Genomic DNA, 16,599 nt, shown 5'->3' on the forward strand with positions numbered 1-16,599 from the left:
CGCGGCCGTGACTGTGCTGGGGGCCGGGCGAGGGGCTGTGCCAGCCACCCTGGCTTTTAGTTTTGTATGAGGCCCTCAGGTCAGCAGGGAACGGCGTCCCCAAAAGCCATGCATTTCAGGGACCTCGGGGATGCCGGTGCCGTCTCTCGCCCCCAGCTCCTGCGCCATCACGGCAGTACCAGGGCCTGCGAGGAGGCGGCCCGAGCAGAGTCCCGCCGGAGCGCGAGCCGCGCCTTCATCTCCCGCCTGCCCCGCCGAGCACCGGGGCCTCCAGGTGTCTGAAAGCCAGGCCCACCCCCAGCGCCCAAGAATCCCTGAGAGGGCGTCGGGGTTCCCGCCGTCTAGGGTCTAACGGGGCCTTTGAGATCACGCATGAACCTTGCCCCAGCCCCCCACCAGAGCCACCTCTCAGCTGCGTCTGTGCGGGGCTGGGCCGCGGCTCCTGCCCATCCACAGGGGACTTCGGGCTGTGCGGACGCGCCGCCTGCCGTTGTCCTGCCCCCTGTCTCCGCCCAGACCCAGGGCCAGTCCCAGCTCAGGGCGACACAGGCCAGGGCTGCAGGTGACCCCTGGCTGTCACCTGGCCACAGAGATGCTGGGTGGCTGGTGAAACTTCAGCTCAGGGCCAGCGAGACCCGGCTCTGCAGGCCGGAGGGACATCCCTTCCCTGCGCCCGCCAGCTGCAGGGCCCGGGGCGCTCTGGCAGTTAAGGGCTTCCCCAGCCGAGCGTGCTCTGCAAGCGCTGCCCGTCCTCACCTAGAGCTGCTTTCTCAGCTCGTCCCCAGATGCTTTTGAAGGTCCCGGGCGACCTTCCGCGGCCCTGGGATCTGGGCGCACCCCCGCTCACTCAGGCTGTCCAGGCCCCTCCGTAGACCTGTGGGCCCACCCTCCTGGGCCCTACCCTCTGCAGGGCCTGGGGAGGGGCTGGCGAGAGAGGGAGCCGGGCACAGGAGGTGGTCCTTGAGGGTCTGGGGGGTGCTGAGCCACCATGGCCAGGCAGAGTGGTCCTCACCAGCCCCCGGGCCCTGAGAAGGCTGCTTCGCGCTGCTTTGCTTTTCCTCACGGGGCTTCTGGGGTGTGTGGGGTCCTGCACTCCGCCGGCAGCCCAGCCTCACAGGCACACCCACCCCATCGTAACCCTGTCGTGCCTGGGCAGGGGGCTGGGCCTGGGGCCTCCTTCCCTGCGAGTGAGGGCTAGCTGAACTCTCAGGGGCTCTGGGGCAGTGACCACCCGTGTGCCAGGACGGCCCCAGAGCGGCCTGCATTCCGGCCCTGCCCTACATGTGTCTCTGGAAGGGGCGGCCCTGCCACGGGCACTGGCCAGGCGGCGGCCAGGCCTGCCGTCTCCTTGTGCTGCACGGTGTCAGCAGGTGACGTGTGTTCTTTGAGTCCTCGTATGAATAAAAGGCTGGAGACCGCGTGTGGCTGCAGTGATCCCGCTGTGCTCAGCCCAGCCGCAAGGGTGTGCCGTGGGCCGTGCACAGCAGGCCGTGGCCGGTTGGGAGGTCAGGAGGGGTTCGGACACAGATCGCGCCTGGCGGTGTGGCCCACGGCTGCAGAGTGCTGTCCTGCCCCCGACCGGGGTCCCCCGTGCCGTCCACCCTCACCGCCCCTGCTCTGTACACACACATCCAGACACGTGTCCCAGGAAGGTTCCCGTTACCAGTTCCTGCCAAGTAGCCTCAGAGATGCCCAGGAGGTCAGAGCACGGGGACCAGCGTCTCCTGAGGCCGAGCCTGGCGAGACATCCTGATGGTCCAGTCAGCCCCCAGTGCTACAGAGAGCCCTGCCACACCTGGCTCCTCTCACCAGAGCGCGGACCCCTGCCCAGCCACGCTGCCCTTCCCCAGGCAGTCCCGTGGGATCCCTGAGTGAAGCTGCCAGACCCACTTTTGCCCCCGGGGGGCCCTGCAGCCCCACCTGCACACCGGCCTCTGCAGCATCGCACCGAGTGCAGGGCCCGGCGCCTCAGCCAGAGGCTGCAACACAGAGGCGCCAGCCACCGAGGGTCACTTTATTTGGGTGTCGCAGCCCACAGTGGCTGCCGGTCAAACGTTCCGCAAAGCTTCTCGTCTCCTGGGGCCCTGGACCACTGAAGGACCAGCAGCCAGGACCCTGGGCCCCGTGAGTACAGGGAGCTGGGACCCCAGCACGGGGTTGGGGGGGCCAGGCGGCGCACCCTGGGAGGATAATGCAGCTCCACGGAGGGAGTCCTGCAGGGGTCGCAGCTCCTGCTGGGCCCCCAGCACGGGGTCGGGGGGGCCAGGCGGCGCACCCTGGGAGGGGAATGCAGCTCCACGGAGGGAGTCCTGCAGGGGTCGCAGCTCCTGCTGGGCCTGGGGCGAAGCTCAGGCCTCCCTGGACACCTGCCGGGCAGCAACTGCGTGCTCACCCGCCCACCCCTCCACGAGTCCTGGAGTGGTCCCCGTTCCTGCTGGCCCAGCTCCTCCTGGAGCCCTGTATAGGCAGGTGGGCGCCCAGACGCTCACTCGTGACTGTAGGTGCAACGTAAGCACCTCGACTTGTGTGGCAGCTTCAGGGTCTGACTTCTGTGGCTCGTTGCCACGTTGCTTCAAAGATTTCCTTGTGAACAGAGCTGGATGTATTTTCCCTGTCGGGGGAAAGGAGTCCACAGGGGAGGTGACAGCCGATGGGTCAGGAGCACGAAGGGAGGGCGCCCACCTCGGGGGTCTCTGTGCCTTGTCCCTGCAGCCCTGGGCCCGGCCCCGGACCAGCCGTGAGCTCCCAAGCCCTGCCCACCCCAGGCCAGGTGCTGGGCAGCGAGAGGCTCCCCCTCCTTGGCTCCTGGGCCCCGTTCATTCCTCATGGGGATCCAGGAAGCCACAGACAGCCTGACCGACCCACAGCGACGGGCAGAGATCAGCCATCTCCACAGGGAGCTACCTGTGGGTGGCCTGGGCAAGGCCAGCGTGTCCACACGCTTGTGCGGACACCTGTCCCACCGGGGGGAGGGGGAGAGGCTCTTTTTATTGTTGACTTTTTTAAATTTCCAGCATTGCACTAGGTCGGATCCAGGGCCTTGAAGCTCTTATAAGGGGGTGGAGGGTGGTCTCTTTAAAAACAACACAAACCACAAAGGAAACTAAGCTGGGAGCCTCCCCAGGACCCGGAGGAGGAGGAGGTAGCAGGCGGGAAGGGGGAGGGGCAGGTGCCCAGCTCCCCAGGCTCCAGGGGCGGGCTGGCGGGGGCTCTGTGGCCTGGAAGGAACCTGAGGTTCCAGGCACTTGTTTTCTGCATCCTTCCTGGGACTCACCCTGCCCCCCACCCCATCTCTCCAGAGCATAGAACGCTGGCTCTGGGCAGAACCCCAGCACCCCAAATTCCAGGCCCTTTATCTCAACCACCAACATTCCCGGCCAAATGCCACTGCCCTTTCCCCATTCCAAGGCCTCCTCCCAGGCTGTGCCCCTCTTGGGCTCCCCGACTCCCCTTCCCAGCTTCCGGGCTGCTCCCCAGACCTTATCTGGCATCCCTCGGGGTACTACCAACCGGCCTGGTCCCTCCGGCCCAGAGGCTCCGGCCCGCCACCCCCCACTGTCCCCTCCGCTCATGCCCTGAGAACATGGGCTCCCCTCATAGCATCCTCTTGGCCTGTCCCCCGCCCTCCTCCCCCGCTCTAGGAGGGGCCCCTCAGCCCATCCGCACTCCCGCCCCTTCTCTCCCCCGCCCGCACCCTGCCCCCCTTCACGCACGCTCTCCGCCGTCCTCCCTCACTGCACTCCTGGCCTGCTGCTCTTCCAGTGAGTCTGGACCCCGGAGGCCACGGCCGCCACCCTCGCTCTGAGGTCGCCCACGGTCCCCCTGGGCCACCGCCCCCCTGCGCCGTCCCGCCCCGCCCCACCTCAAGTGTCCCCGGTGTGGGCCTGGGGCGAGGCACGTGGCAGGGCCCCTCTTACCAGCCTGAGGCAGGACCCCAGCGTCCAGGTGGCTGGCCGAGAGGAGCCTGGAGTGGGGGGAGCTGCGAGCGAGGGTCGCAGGGGAGCCAGGAGGCATCCGGGCACACTCTTGAGCCAGAGGAAGGGTGGGCGTGGCTGGGGGGAGTGAGAAGGCAGGGGTGGGAGCACCTCGGAGCAGCCTCAGCAAACTGACCCCTCACGGCTGCCCGGCGAGACAGCCCCCGGGCAGCCCGGCCCTCCACCTACTTGGCCGTGACCGCCTCTGCACACGCGGACACACAGGGACACACCCCCCCTCCGCAGCTGCCCGGGGCAGGAGAAATCCCACCGTGCTGCCTCCCCTTCCTGAGGCCGTGGGCAGTCCGCTCTCCCCCTCAACTTCTCGGGACACGCAGGACTTGACCCTGAGGCCGCGCACCACCCCCATCCAGCCACGCGGCTCCAGTGACCGCCCACGGCTGACGCGCCCACCCCGGCAGCCCTGCCACGTGCTCCCGGCGCCAGCGTGCGCTTCTCTGCAGCCCCGCCTCCTGCAGCTGCCCAGGACATGCTGAGCGTTTCAACGTTGAGCTCTGACCCTGCACCCCCTCCCGCCAAAACTTGACCCGTCACTTAGACCTGTCGATCGCTGCCTTGTGCCCCCCCCCCCACCGTGGCTGGTCCCCCTCCTGCCCTCGTGGCCCTGACACCCAGCACAGCCCCTGAGGGACCCAGCGCCAGGCCCTCAGAGCTCCTCCCTCTGGGGCACCGAGGTCCCGGAGAGTCACCAGGCCTCGCACACCGTACTCCCTGGCCTCAGCCCACCCCCCGATGGCGGTCTCACCCCGAGCGCTGCTGCCCCAGCGACCTTGGACGTTCCCCTCCCACCAGCCTCCAGCAGGCGATCGGCAGTCCCAGCGACGCCACGACCCCCCGAGGGGTTGGGACCCACGAGGGAGGGGCGGGCAGCCTCCTCCAGGTCCAGGGTGTCGACGGGGGCACAGGTCGGGCCCAGAGTGCAGCCTGGACACAGCCTCCCTAGCTTCCTGGGGCCCGTCTTCCTACCGCGGGGCCTAAGCGACCAGAACTCCAAGTTCGCAGAGAGCCAAGGGGCCAGCGGCCAGGCCAGCCCACTGCGGCCGGGAGAAGGGACGTGGGATTTCGGAGCACATCCTCACGCTCAGAGAACAGAAGCAGGCAGAGGGTCTCAGCAACATCACAGAACTTTCTGGAAAGGGAGCTTTGCTTTGCAGGAGCCCCTAGCACGGGGCCCCCCTTGCTCCACACACGCTGGCAGTGCCGGGTGCCATCCTGCTCTGAGTCTGTCAAGGGGAAAGCTGACCCCAGGGACAGCCAAGAGCCCAAGCTACCCCTGTGTCTGAAATCCCGACCGGCGGCTGCCCGAGGCACTCGGGACCTGAGGGGGTGGCCATTGGCTTGGCTGTATCCCTGCTCTGGTCAGAGTCTCCGTGGACGGCAATGTGGGAGGGGAATGGCCGGCACGAAGGAGGGGTCCATGAGGCACAGCCTCCCAGACACTGCAGGGACCACCAAGGGCAAGGTGAGAGGTGATGGGTTCCCGTATATACTGGAGACGCAGCTGAATTTCCGGGTGAGAAAGGGACGCAAAGGACAGCGCTGGGCCCGTGGCCCGAGAGTGGCGGTGATGGGGAGATGCTTCACCACACAAGTAAAACTACACAGAGGCACAGCACCCATTAAATAGATCAGTGGAGCAGAGGTAAGATCTAAGCTGGGACGACTAAAGCGCAACAACCGTAGAATGGAATGCCGCGTATCCTTTTAAGAAATCAGTGGCTGAAAGCATTCCCTTAAAGTCACAGGTGGCCTGCCGCTGCCACGTCATCCAGCACCACTGCAGCACCGGCCAGCGCGCCGGGGAAGGGATAGAGAGCCACAGACGCCGGGAAGGGACGGACCCAGGCATGGCCATCTCCGGAGCCCGTGGCCGACCACCCAGAGAGCTGGGGGCAAGCAGCAGCCGCGGCTGCCCGATCTCATCCGTGGTGTGGGCACAGGTCATGTGTAAGACGGACGCTGGGGCCTGTGGGTGGGTCCCCCGTGGACGGTACTGAGGCACTGTTGTGGCACCTGCGGTTCGGCTTGGCACACAGTTCCTTGTGGAGGCCGGCAGCTGTGGCCCTACCCCACACAGCAGCTCTCCCTGCTGGAATGTGGGCCCCCCCAGGGCAGGGACCCGGTGCCCTTGTCCTCTGCGGTGTCCTGGGTGCCCAGAGCATGCTGGGCAGCGGGGACGCACTCAGTGCACGTGTTGGCCCAGAAAGGAGTGGACATCGCAGCACCCATCTGGGGGCGGGAGGGAGGGAATGAACCACGTTTGCGGGAGGGCGGTCCAGCCAGAGGGTGGAGCCAAGCGCCAGGGTGGGTGTGGCGACGCAGCGGCCAGAGGCGCGAGGGCTCTGAGGGCGTGCGGGTTGAGGGCGGAGCTACATGGCCCTGGGCCGCACACTGAAGGCGGAGCTGATCAGACTTGCTGAAGATCTGACGTGAGGTGTGAAAGAGGTTGACCGTGATGCCTTTGTAACGGAAAATATCGAACTCAACAGCAACATATTGTTGCCTAGAAAACAACATACAGAAGATGCTGTCTCCCGATCAAACTAAACACTGAAAATAATTACAAAGTCCCAGCAACACATTCTTGAACCTAACAATTTACAATTCATCTGCGTACGGGCAACAGCTAGTGCATTTCAGAGGGAATAGAACCCTGGTGGGATTGTCCCGGGGACAGTAGAGCCAGCAGCCTGGAGCACCCAGGACCACGTGTGCCCGGGCAGCAAACTGAAGTGGACACTCGATCACCATTAATCCTGGGGGGAGAGGTCCAGCTAGGCGGCTCTCGGGTCCGGCACAAAAATGAATTCTAGTCTGATTATAAAATTACAGGTAAAACCGTAGTGCAAGAAAATCGTTTGTAAAATCTGGGCACACCCTTGTATAATCTCGTCCAGGGTTGCTCCCTAAGCAGCCCAGCAAACCGGACCCTGAAGGACAGAACAGACGAAGTGAAGAAAAGAGTAGAAAATTCCACGTGGCCAAGTTCAACTGGGAGAAGGCCCTTTCCACAGGAGAGGGAGAGGGAATGTGCTTTAGGAAGAGTCCTCACAAGTCGGGGAGAGCAAAGCTCTCCAGTGAAAGCAGGGCAAGAGGAAAGACAAATGTTGAATCGGAAGTGTGCTCACACTGGTACAAGCATTCCCCAGGGGACCGGACAGGGCGACAGTGCCAGAGCCCGTGACTGATGGTGCGGTGTGGGGACACGCGCGGTGACCTCCCAGAACGCAAAACCAAAGGTGTGAAGAGTTAACGCCTGTGAATTTAGACAAAGGGGAAAATAGGCCAACGGTGTGTGTGCAGCACCCTCTCACAGGTGAACGGTGAACCCAAACGCCCTTCACAGGGGCATCGGGCAGACGTGCTGGGTTCCTGCGTGCAAGCGACAGGACCGCGCGGTGCTCTAGGAAGGCAGGTTAAGGTCGCAAAGTTCACCTTTGTTTTAATTAACGTAAATGGATGGAGTGCATGATAAAGCACGTGTGTGCATGGGGTGCTTGAGGACATACACGCATGTACGCATGCGTGCGCAGATGAAAGTCTAAACACGTTCAGCATAGTTACACTTGAGTAGGCTCGGATGCTTTACGCTGAGTTCATCGTGCATAACCAGAATAAAACAAACTTCATCCGGGGAAAATGATGCTGCAGGCGAGTATTTAGTAGCATAGAGAGATGTTCGTGGCCTAGTTTAGAACACGATCGTGCTCCCACTTCAGATACGCATGTGCGTCTGTGTTGTGTGTGTGGTGTCTGTAGACACACAGATGAAGTTGGAAGGACACACAGCACAGTGCCGACCATGGTAACTTCCGGGTGTCGGGATAGTCGTCGTTCGCTATTTCTTACTCTCGTGCACCCACCCATGTTCTCTAACTTTTCAAGAGTCCTTGTTAGGACGTTTTCCTCTGGCAGATGCAGTGGGAGGCAGCCACACCCCCACCCCTCCCCTCCCCAGGAAGGCCCTCCACTGCCATGTTATGTGTCCCCCCAGGGGGCCTGCAGCCACAACTCGCCGAGGCTGCTACAAAGGCCCAGCCCCCAGCCTCCATGGGGAGCCCCTCTGAAAAGCCAGCCCAGCTCCAGAGTGACACACGAGGTCATTTCTCGCTCTGCCCACAGGCCTTCCTCTCCCCTTACAGGAGCATCAGTCGGGACGGCCCCCAGCACACCTTCCACATAGGGAGCCCCGTCTCCCACAAGAGGCTATGAAAGTCAAGCAAAACCACCACGGCTGCAGATGCCGCCTTGACCAGCAAAAAGCCTGCCTGGTTGGGGTCCTCACCTGCGGGGCTCCAGCCCCGACTCCCTGCCCACTGCCATGCCCCGCCCTGCCCCACTCCCCACGGTTCTGCTCTCAGCAGCGAGCCCCCCTCCCGCCACCTCCTCCCTGGAAACACCAGCACCTTCTTGCCCTCACTCCTCACCACGCCCTCCCCCACCCCCTTCCCCCCCACCTCCACGAGAGCAGACGCACCCCCCAGGAGCCCACCCTCCTCACGCTGTGCTCCTGGCTCACGGTCGCCCTCTAGTTCCTCCTCCGTCTCAGTCCACACCCAGCAGCCCCCCTAGAACACCCCTGGCAAAGCAGACACTCAGTAAATGCACGAAGAAGAAGTGAACGCGCTAGACACCAGCGGACAGCCTGGAGCCCGTGGGCAGAAACGTGAGACACCCAGCCCATCCCCTCTGAGCCCAGATGGAGAGCAGGGCTGTGGGTCCCCCACCCCAGCGATAATCTCTAGAGCGCGCTCCAGCCGCACCCTCCGGCCCTCCTGACAGACGGCCCAGGCCCACGGGCCCAGTGAGATCGCCAGCAGAGACAGGGAGCCCCTGGCCCGGGTAGGGGCAGAGAGGGTTAAAAACACCCCCAGGAGCCGCCGCTTTATTGGGGGTCAGGAGGGAGACCTTGCTACGCACAGCCCTACAGGCGCAGACCCCCCGCCCTCGATTTCTTGGGGCCAGGAGCCCAGAAGCGACCCCAAGGGGCAGCTGCCAGCAGGTGAGAACAGGCAGCCCGGCCCTCCCGGAGGGAGCAGCCTCGGCACCAGGTGCGGCTCCGCCACCGAGATCCTTCCACCCTCCAGTCCTCGTCCTTCCGGTGGGCCCCTGCACAAGGCACCGGCAGGGAGGAGGAGAAGGTGAGGGGCCCGGGCCGTCCCCCGGGGTCCCGCACGCCCTCGAGGGCCGGCGGCTGCTGCTCCCAGAGCAGGCCCTGAGAACGTACAGGCAACACCTGCCCCCCTCCCTGGCCCCCAGCAGGCCCGGGCCTCCTGGCCACGTCCCAGGGGACAGTCTGCACACAGCTCTGCTCGCCACCGCCTCACCGGGAGCACAGGACCAGCGGAGAGTCACTACCCACGCACCCTCAGCTCCCCTCGCAGCCCACCAGAGGGGGGTGGGGAGGGTGGGAGAGGAGGGTGCTTCTAGAAGCAGACTCCTGCTGCGACAGACACCCGGGAGAGCGGGTTAGGAGCAAACTTCCAGAAGCAGCCCCAAGGCCAAGTGCCCTGCGGTCCGGGGAAGCCATGTCTACCAGGGCCTTCCGGTGTCAGCAGAGCCCCCAGGTGTCCAGCGGAGCCCCCGGTGTCACGTCACACCTCCAGGGAGCCACGGGCACACTGAGAGTGGCGTCGCCACCTTACACGGGGACAGTGCCCTCCCTGTCCCCACACAGACCCATCTGGGAATTCTGCAGAGTGGCTTGAATTTGAGCAATTTCAGAGGATGATGGGGGATACTTGCCCGGCCACCCTGCAGGCCGGTGCCTGTGTCCTGGGAGCAGCCCGGCCCGACACCTGGACTCACCGATGGCTATCAGCGAGTGGCAATCCTTGCGGAAGTCGCTCCAGGCTTTGGTCTTGCAGTATTTGCTGCAGGTCAGGATCCCGTAGCAGCGGGTGCAGGGTGCGAGGCGCACCCCAGTGGAGCGGCCACACTCGTAGCAGAACTTGAAGAAGGGAATCCTGCAGGGGAGCCACGTGGGCCGTCGGGAGGCACCCGTCACCTGTGCCCGAGGCCCTGAGCCCCGGGGCCTGCCCTGTGTCCAGTGCGGTGCTACTGGGAACAGGAAACAAGTCCCGTGCCCTGGAAGCCATCCGGGTGCTGGCCGGCCCGACTGGGCAGGAGACGACACCACACCATTTGGGGACCCGCACCACGGCGTGGGAGTGGGGAGGAGTCTGCGGTGGGGGGAGCAGACTCCTAGCGGCGCACCTCGGGAGTGGGCCTGGCACCTGCCTCAGGGGAACAGTGAGTCCGGTGGGTGTGCCTCCCCCGCGCCCCACCCCAGCCCCGTCCACCAAGGTTTAGTGGGCGGGCGCCGTCCAGGATGCCCACCGCCCGCAGCAGGGCCAGGCCACTCGAGAGCCGTGCTGTCTGGGGCAGCGCAGGTCGGGACCGGCCTGGCAGCACACCCAGCCCACCGCCACCCTCTGCCACTCGCTGCTCGTCCAAGCCCAGCCCCTCGGGCAGGCGGTGCCCTTCCGCTTCAGCCGGCGACATGGCGCCAGCTCCGTTGCACCGAGAGACCGCGTTAGCCCCCACGGGCCCTCCTGGTCACGCGTGACGCCACACGCGGAGGGGGCTCTGAGCTGCCCACCTCGACCACCCTCCTGTGGTGGGCCCACCCCTGGCTGTGCGGCAAGGCAGGCAGGCGCCCCAAGCCTTGGACAGCCCCCAAGCAGGTCTGAGGGCACAGAGTGGGGCTCGGTGTCGGCGGCGTCCCTCTGCTCCTGCATCCGGGCCCTCGGGCCTGCAGCCTCCAGCCCCGGCTCTGTGTCCGCTCACCACACCTTGAAAGGCCACCGGGCAGCACCAGGTTCTCTCCGGCCTTGCCTGGCGGCTCACACCCCTCTCTGGAGGGGAGACTCTTGGCTCTGCTCTCTGGCCACTGGTGGCAGGAGGCACAGTGGGCTGGGGGACGGGAGGGCAGCGAGCCCCCGACAATAATCATCAGAGGCTCAACCATGTCCCTCCACCTTCCTGCCTTAAGCAACACACAGTCCTCCCAAGAAAGGTCGCCTAGCCTCCGCTTCGCCAGCACCCCTGAAGATGCAGAACTTCACAAAGAAACACCTGCTGGCGAGTAGAGTAGAGAAGGTGGGAGCCCCTCATCCCCCCGTCAACCACCGCGCCCACCAGCACCCAGAGCCACTCCCCATGCTGCTCTGGGGACTAGGACGTGGGTCAGGAAGCCAGCTGTGTGACGAAGTGTGCAGGGCCGAAGCCACCGTCCTGAAGACCACATGGCACCAGGGCGACGCTTCTGGGAGGGCTGACAATAAAGCAGACCTTAAAAGTGGATCTGATGGCTTCTGGGTGTCACAAATCACCTCTTTAAAAGGAAACGGAAGTGACAAGAGGGCATGTCTGTTAGAATGCTGGGACTCTTTTGTGAACAGCTCTGTTGAGACCTAATTCACATTCCATCCAATACCCCCATTTAAACGTGCACACTCCAGTGGCTTTTAGTACATTCACAGCCGTGCAACCATCACCACAATCAATTTTAGAACATTTTCATCCTCCAAAACGGTTCCCAGCCCGACAGCTTTTATGCCCGATTCCCCTACCCCTCTATCCCTAAGCAGCCACTCATCTACTTTGTCTCTGTGTATTTTCCTGTCTGGACATTTCATATAAATGGAATCATATGTGGTCTTTCACGACTAGATTATTTTGCTTACTATAATGTTTTCAAGTTCATCCATGTTGTAGCATGTTTCAGTACTACATTCCTTTTTATGGATGAATAATACTCCATGGTATGGTATAATAATAATAATATAATAATGAATAATATTCATTATTATGAATAATAATGATGATGAATAATATTCCATGGTATGGTAGACCACAATTTGTTTATCCATTCATCAACTGATGGATACTTGGGTGGTTTCCATTCTTTGGCTTCTATGAATCATGCTGCTATAAATCTCTGTGTGGACATATGTTTTCATGTCTCTTGAGTATATGCCTAGGAGTGGAATTGCTGGGTCTTATGGTAACTCGATGTTTAACATTAGAGGAGCTGCCAACTGTTGTCCACAGCAGCTGCGCCATTTTGCATTCCCACCAGCAGCGCACGAGGTTTCCACCGTCTCCACATCCTCACCGACACTTATTGACTTCGACTATAGCCATACTAGCGATTGTGAAGTGATCTCTCTCATATCCCTGATGGCTGATGATGTTGCGCATCCTTTCACGGGCTTATTCGCCATTTGTGTATCTTTCTTAGTAGAAATTTCTATTCATACGCTTTGTCCATTTCTTAATTTGGTTGTTTGTCTTTATTATTAAGTCGTAAGATTTTAAAATTTATCCTAAATACATACAAGTCCCTTATGAGATATATGATTTTCAAAACATCTCCCATACTGTGGGTTATGTTTCATTTTCTTCATAGTATCCTTTAAAGCATTAAAGTTTTTAATTTTGATTTTTTTCTTTCCTTGCTTATATCTAGCAATCCATTGACAAATCCAAGGACATGAAGATTTATCCCTGTATTTTCTTCTCAAAGTTTTAGAGTTTAAGCTCTTACATTTAGCTCTTCAATCCAAGTTGAATTAATTTTTCTATGTGGTGTGAGGTCGGGTCAAATTTCACTCTTTTGTGTGTGATCACCAGTAGTCCCAGCACCGTTTGTTGAAAACACTGTTCTTACTCTCATTAAAAATTCTTGGCACCGTCGTTGAAAATCAGTTGACAGAGACATATGGGTTTATTTCTGGGATCTATTCTACTCCATTGTTTCTGTATGTCTATCTTTAGGCCAGTGTCATGCTATCTTGATTACCATTGTTTTGCAGTAAGTTTGAAATTGGAAAATCAGAGTCCTTCAGCTTTGTTCTTTTTCAAGATGGTTATGGCTATGCTGGGACCCCTGCAATTCCATATGAATTTTAAAATCAGTCTCGATTTGTACAAAGAAGTCAGTTGAGATTCTGATAGGGAGATGTCTTTCCACTTATTGAGGCCTCCTCTAATTTCCTTAACAATGTTTTGTGGTTTTCAGAGTATAAATTTTACACTGGTCTTGTTAAATGCATTAATAAGCATTTTATTCTTATTGATGCCACTGTAAATGGAATTGTTTTTGAAATTTCACTTTTGGTTTGTTCACTGCAACTGTAGAGAAATACTATTGATTTTTGTATGTTGATCTTATATCCTGCAATCTTACTGAATGTATTTATTAGTTTTAATAGTGTAATAGTTTTATTTTTAGATTAATATATTTTTATACTTAGTCAAAATAGTTTAATACTAGTTTGTTCGTTTTAAAGTGGTTTCCTAAGATTTTCAATCTGTAAGATGATATCTGCAAATAGAGTTTAACTTTTTCCTTTCCAACCTGAATGCCTCTTATTTATTTTTCTTGCCTAATTACACTGGCTAACAACTCCAATATAATACTATATAGAAATGGTGAGAGAAGACATTCTTGTCTTCTTCCTGATCTTAGGGAGAAAGTATCTAGTCTTTCATCATTGAGTTTGATGTTAGCTACGGGGTTTCTTGCAGGTGCCCCTTATTGGGTTAAGGAAAGGCCCTTCTATTCTTTGTTGTGTGTTTTTATCATGAAAGGCTGTTGGTTTTTTACATCAAATGTTTTCTACATCAATTGAAATAGCTTTGTCTTGCATGTCTAATAACATAGTGTATTACATTTATTATTTTGTTGTTTAACCACCCTTGCATTTCTGGAGTAAATCCCACTTGGTCATGTCAGATATTCAATAGTTCTTTTGACATGATGCTGAATTTCGTTTGCTAGTATTTTGTTGAAGCTTTTTGCATTTATATTCATAAAGGATATTTGTCTGTAGTTTTCTCATAATGTCATTGTCCGGCTTTGGAATCAGAGTAATGCTGGCTTCATAAAATAAGTTAGGAAGTGTCCCCTTTAATTTTTGAAAGAATTAGAAAAGGATTGGTGTTAATTCTGCTTTAAATGTTTGGTATAATTTACCAGCCATCTGTGCCTGGGCTTTTCTTTGTTGGGAGTTTTTTTTATTACTTATTCAATCTTTTTAGTTGTTATAAGTCTGTGTAGATTTTTTATTTCCTCTTTAATCAGTTGTGGTAGATCATGTGTTTTCAGCAATTTGTCCATTTCATCTCAGTGATCCAATTTTTGTCATAAAATTGTTCACAGTATTCTCTCATAATCCTTTTCATTTCTATTAGTTTGGTAGTAATGTCCCCTCTTTTACTTCTGATTTTAGTAATTTGGGTCTTCACTTTTTCCTGGTCAGTGCAGCCAGATATGTCAGTTTTGCTGATTTTTTTCAGTGAACCACCTTTTGGATTTATTGATTTTCTGTTCTCTGTCTCATGAATGTTTGCTCTAACAGACACACGTTTATCTGGCTACTAACGAGCTTACTTTAGGTTAGTGTGCTCTTCTTCCACCAATGTTTTAAGGAGGAAGGCTAGGTTACTGATTGAGACTTTTTTTCTTTTTAATATAGGCATTTACAGCTATAAACTTCCCTATAATCACGGCTTTAGCTGCATTCCATAAGTTTTGGTAAGTTGTGTCTTCTTGTGCATTCATATCAAAGCATTTTCTAATTTCCCTTTTGATTTCTTCTTTGACCCCCTGGTTATTTAGGAGTGTGTTGTTTTATGTGATTTCCCCAAACTTCTTTCTGTTATTCATTTCTAATTTCATTCCACTGTGGCCAGAGTACATAATTTGTATTATTTCTATCCCTACAAATTTATTAAGAGTTTTGTGGGTTTATGACCTAGCAGCAGCAGACTCACAGGTACAGAGAACAAACTAGTGGTTACCAGTGGGTAGAGGGGGCTGGGGCAATATAGGGGTAGGGGACCAAAAAAAGGGTTATGGTGGGATTATATGAAATCACGTGTGTGAAACTTCTGAAAATTGTAAAGCACTATGGAATTTAAAAAAATCATTCGATTTTAAATGTTTTTAAAAAGAAAAGAAAAAATGTTATAAATAATCCATGAAAAAAACTTTTTTCCAGGTGTGTTTTCCAGATCTGCTATTGAAAAGGCCTAAAAATAATAACCAACCAATGCAGTAGTGATGAGCACACAGATCGTGGTTTCTAACTATCACGTCCCACTAAAGGAGCCAGGCTCAACGTGTAAGTAGTCGAGCCCAGGTGCAGGGCAGGAAGTGTCTGAATATGCCCGGAACTCCTTGCAGAGCAGGGGGCAAGAAAGCTACCAAAGCATGCTGGTGTTGAGTCAGAATTGCAAGAACTAAACTAAAGAGGCTCTCCCTGACCACAGACGGGCCCTGGGCATCAAAAAGCATAATGACTGCAATGGACAGAAACATGTCACACATATTAACATCCAGGAGTTGACAAAGATACTAAAAAAAACCTAACCCCCACTGACCACCATTGAAATCTGTTAGGAAATCAATGTATTATTCTGAAATAAAGAAAGGGGAAAGATCATGTTATCTTGCCTTTCTTGGACAAACTACCTCAAGGTCACCGAAGAGTTGATGAAGGATTTTTTTTTTTTTAAAGCAAAGAGGGGTATTTATTGGTTCACATAACTGAAAAGTCCAGGGGATATACTAGCTTCAGGCATGGCTGGATCCAGGGGCACAAACCTTGTCATCAGGACCCAAGTCTCTCCATCATTTGGCTCTGCTTTCCTCTGTACTGGCTTCATTCTTTGAGTGGTTCATTAGATATGGTTTGAGCTTTTCATCCTACAGAGCTAGGCAAACTTAGCAGAGCTTCTGAGCTTCTCCTCCACAGTTCACTAAAACTCTCAGGGTTGGGTATCACTGGACCAACTTGAATTACATGACCATTCCTGAACCAATCACTATGGTCAAGGAGATGGACTGTGCTGATTGATCTGGTCACTGGTAAGACCAGATATTGAAAAAGTTTCACCTCTGCTCATAGAGTTGAATGGTAACAGCTGGCACTGGCTCCTTCCTTGACAAGAAATGTATCTGGAAAAAGTCATGAGGAGCAAGTTTGTCTTCTACTCAGGCGGCTTGTAATCCATTTGAATGTAATAATCACGTCCAATAGCATATTCTGGGAGATACTATACAGTTCCAATGTAAGTAAACTCAGTGGTTATGAGTTTGAGAGCCCAACTGTCTTGCTGACAGGAAGCAGGACAACCAGCCTCCCACTGGCAAATGGTTCTGTGATACTCATCAAGTCAGGGGTAAATTTTAAGTTCAGTGGAAAAGTTCTCTTATGTTCCTTTAAGGCTTTTGCCAAGTTGAACTGGTACATTTCTGTGAGTACTGGCAAATCAGATTCATCTCTGTATTACTGTAGAAGAGGGGAATGGACAGTGATTTCAATCTGCTCTACTCCTTCAGATCTGGTGGAAAGAGTCCAAGTGCTGAAGATGATCTAATATATATAGGCATAGAGGCTTACTCGGCAGGTAAAAAAAAAAAAAAAAAGCTGCTGGTCAAGGAGTATACAGCACAGTCCTTCGTGCTGTGAACATTAAGTCCTGGTGGGTGAGGTGTAGACTGCTCTGTTCAGAACCCCTTGGTGGAACCGGGTATAAGAAAGACTGAGATCAGCTGTAGTCTTCTCAAGACAGCCAGTCTGATTGCAGCCAT

Source organism: Leucopleurus acutus, assembly GCF_964270905.1.
Source record: "Leucopleurus acutus genome assembly, chromosome: 6".
Lineage (NCBI taxonomy): Eukaryota > Metazoa > Chordata > Mammalia > Artiodactyla > Delphinidae > Leucopleurus > Leucopleurus acutus.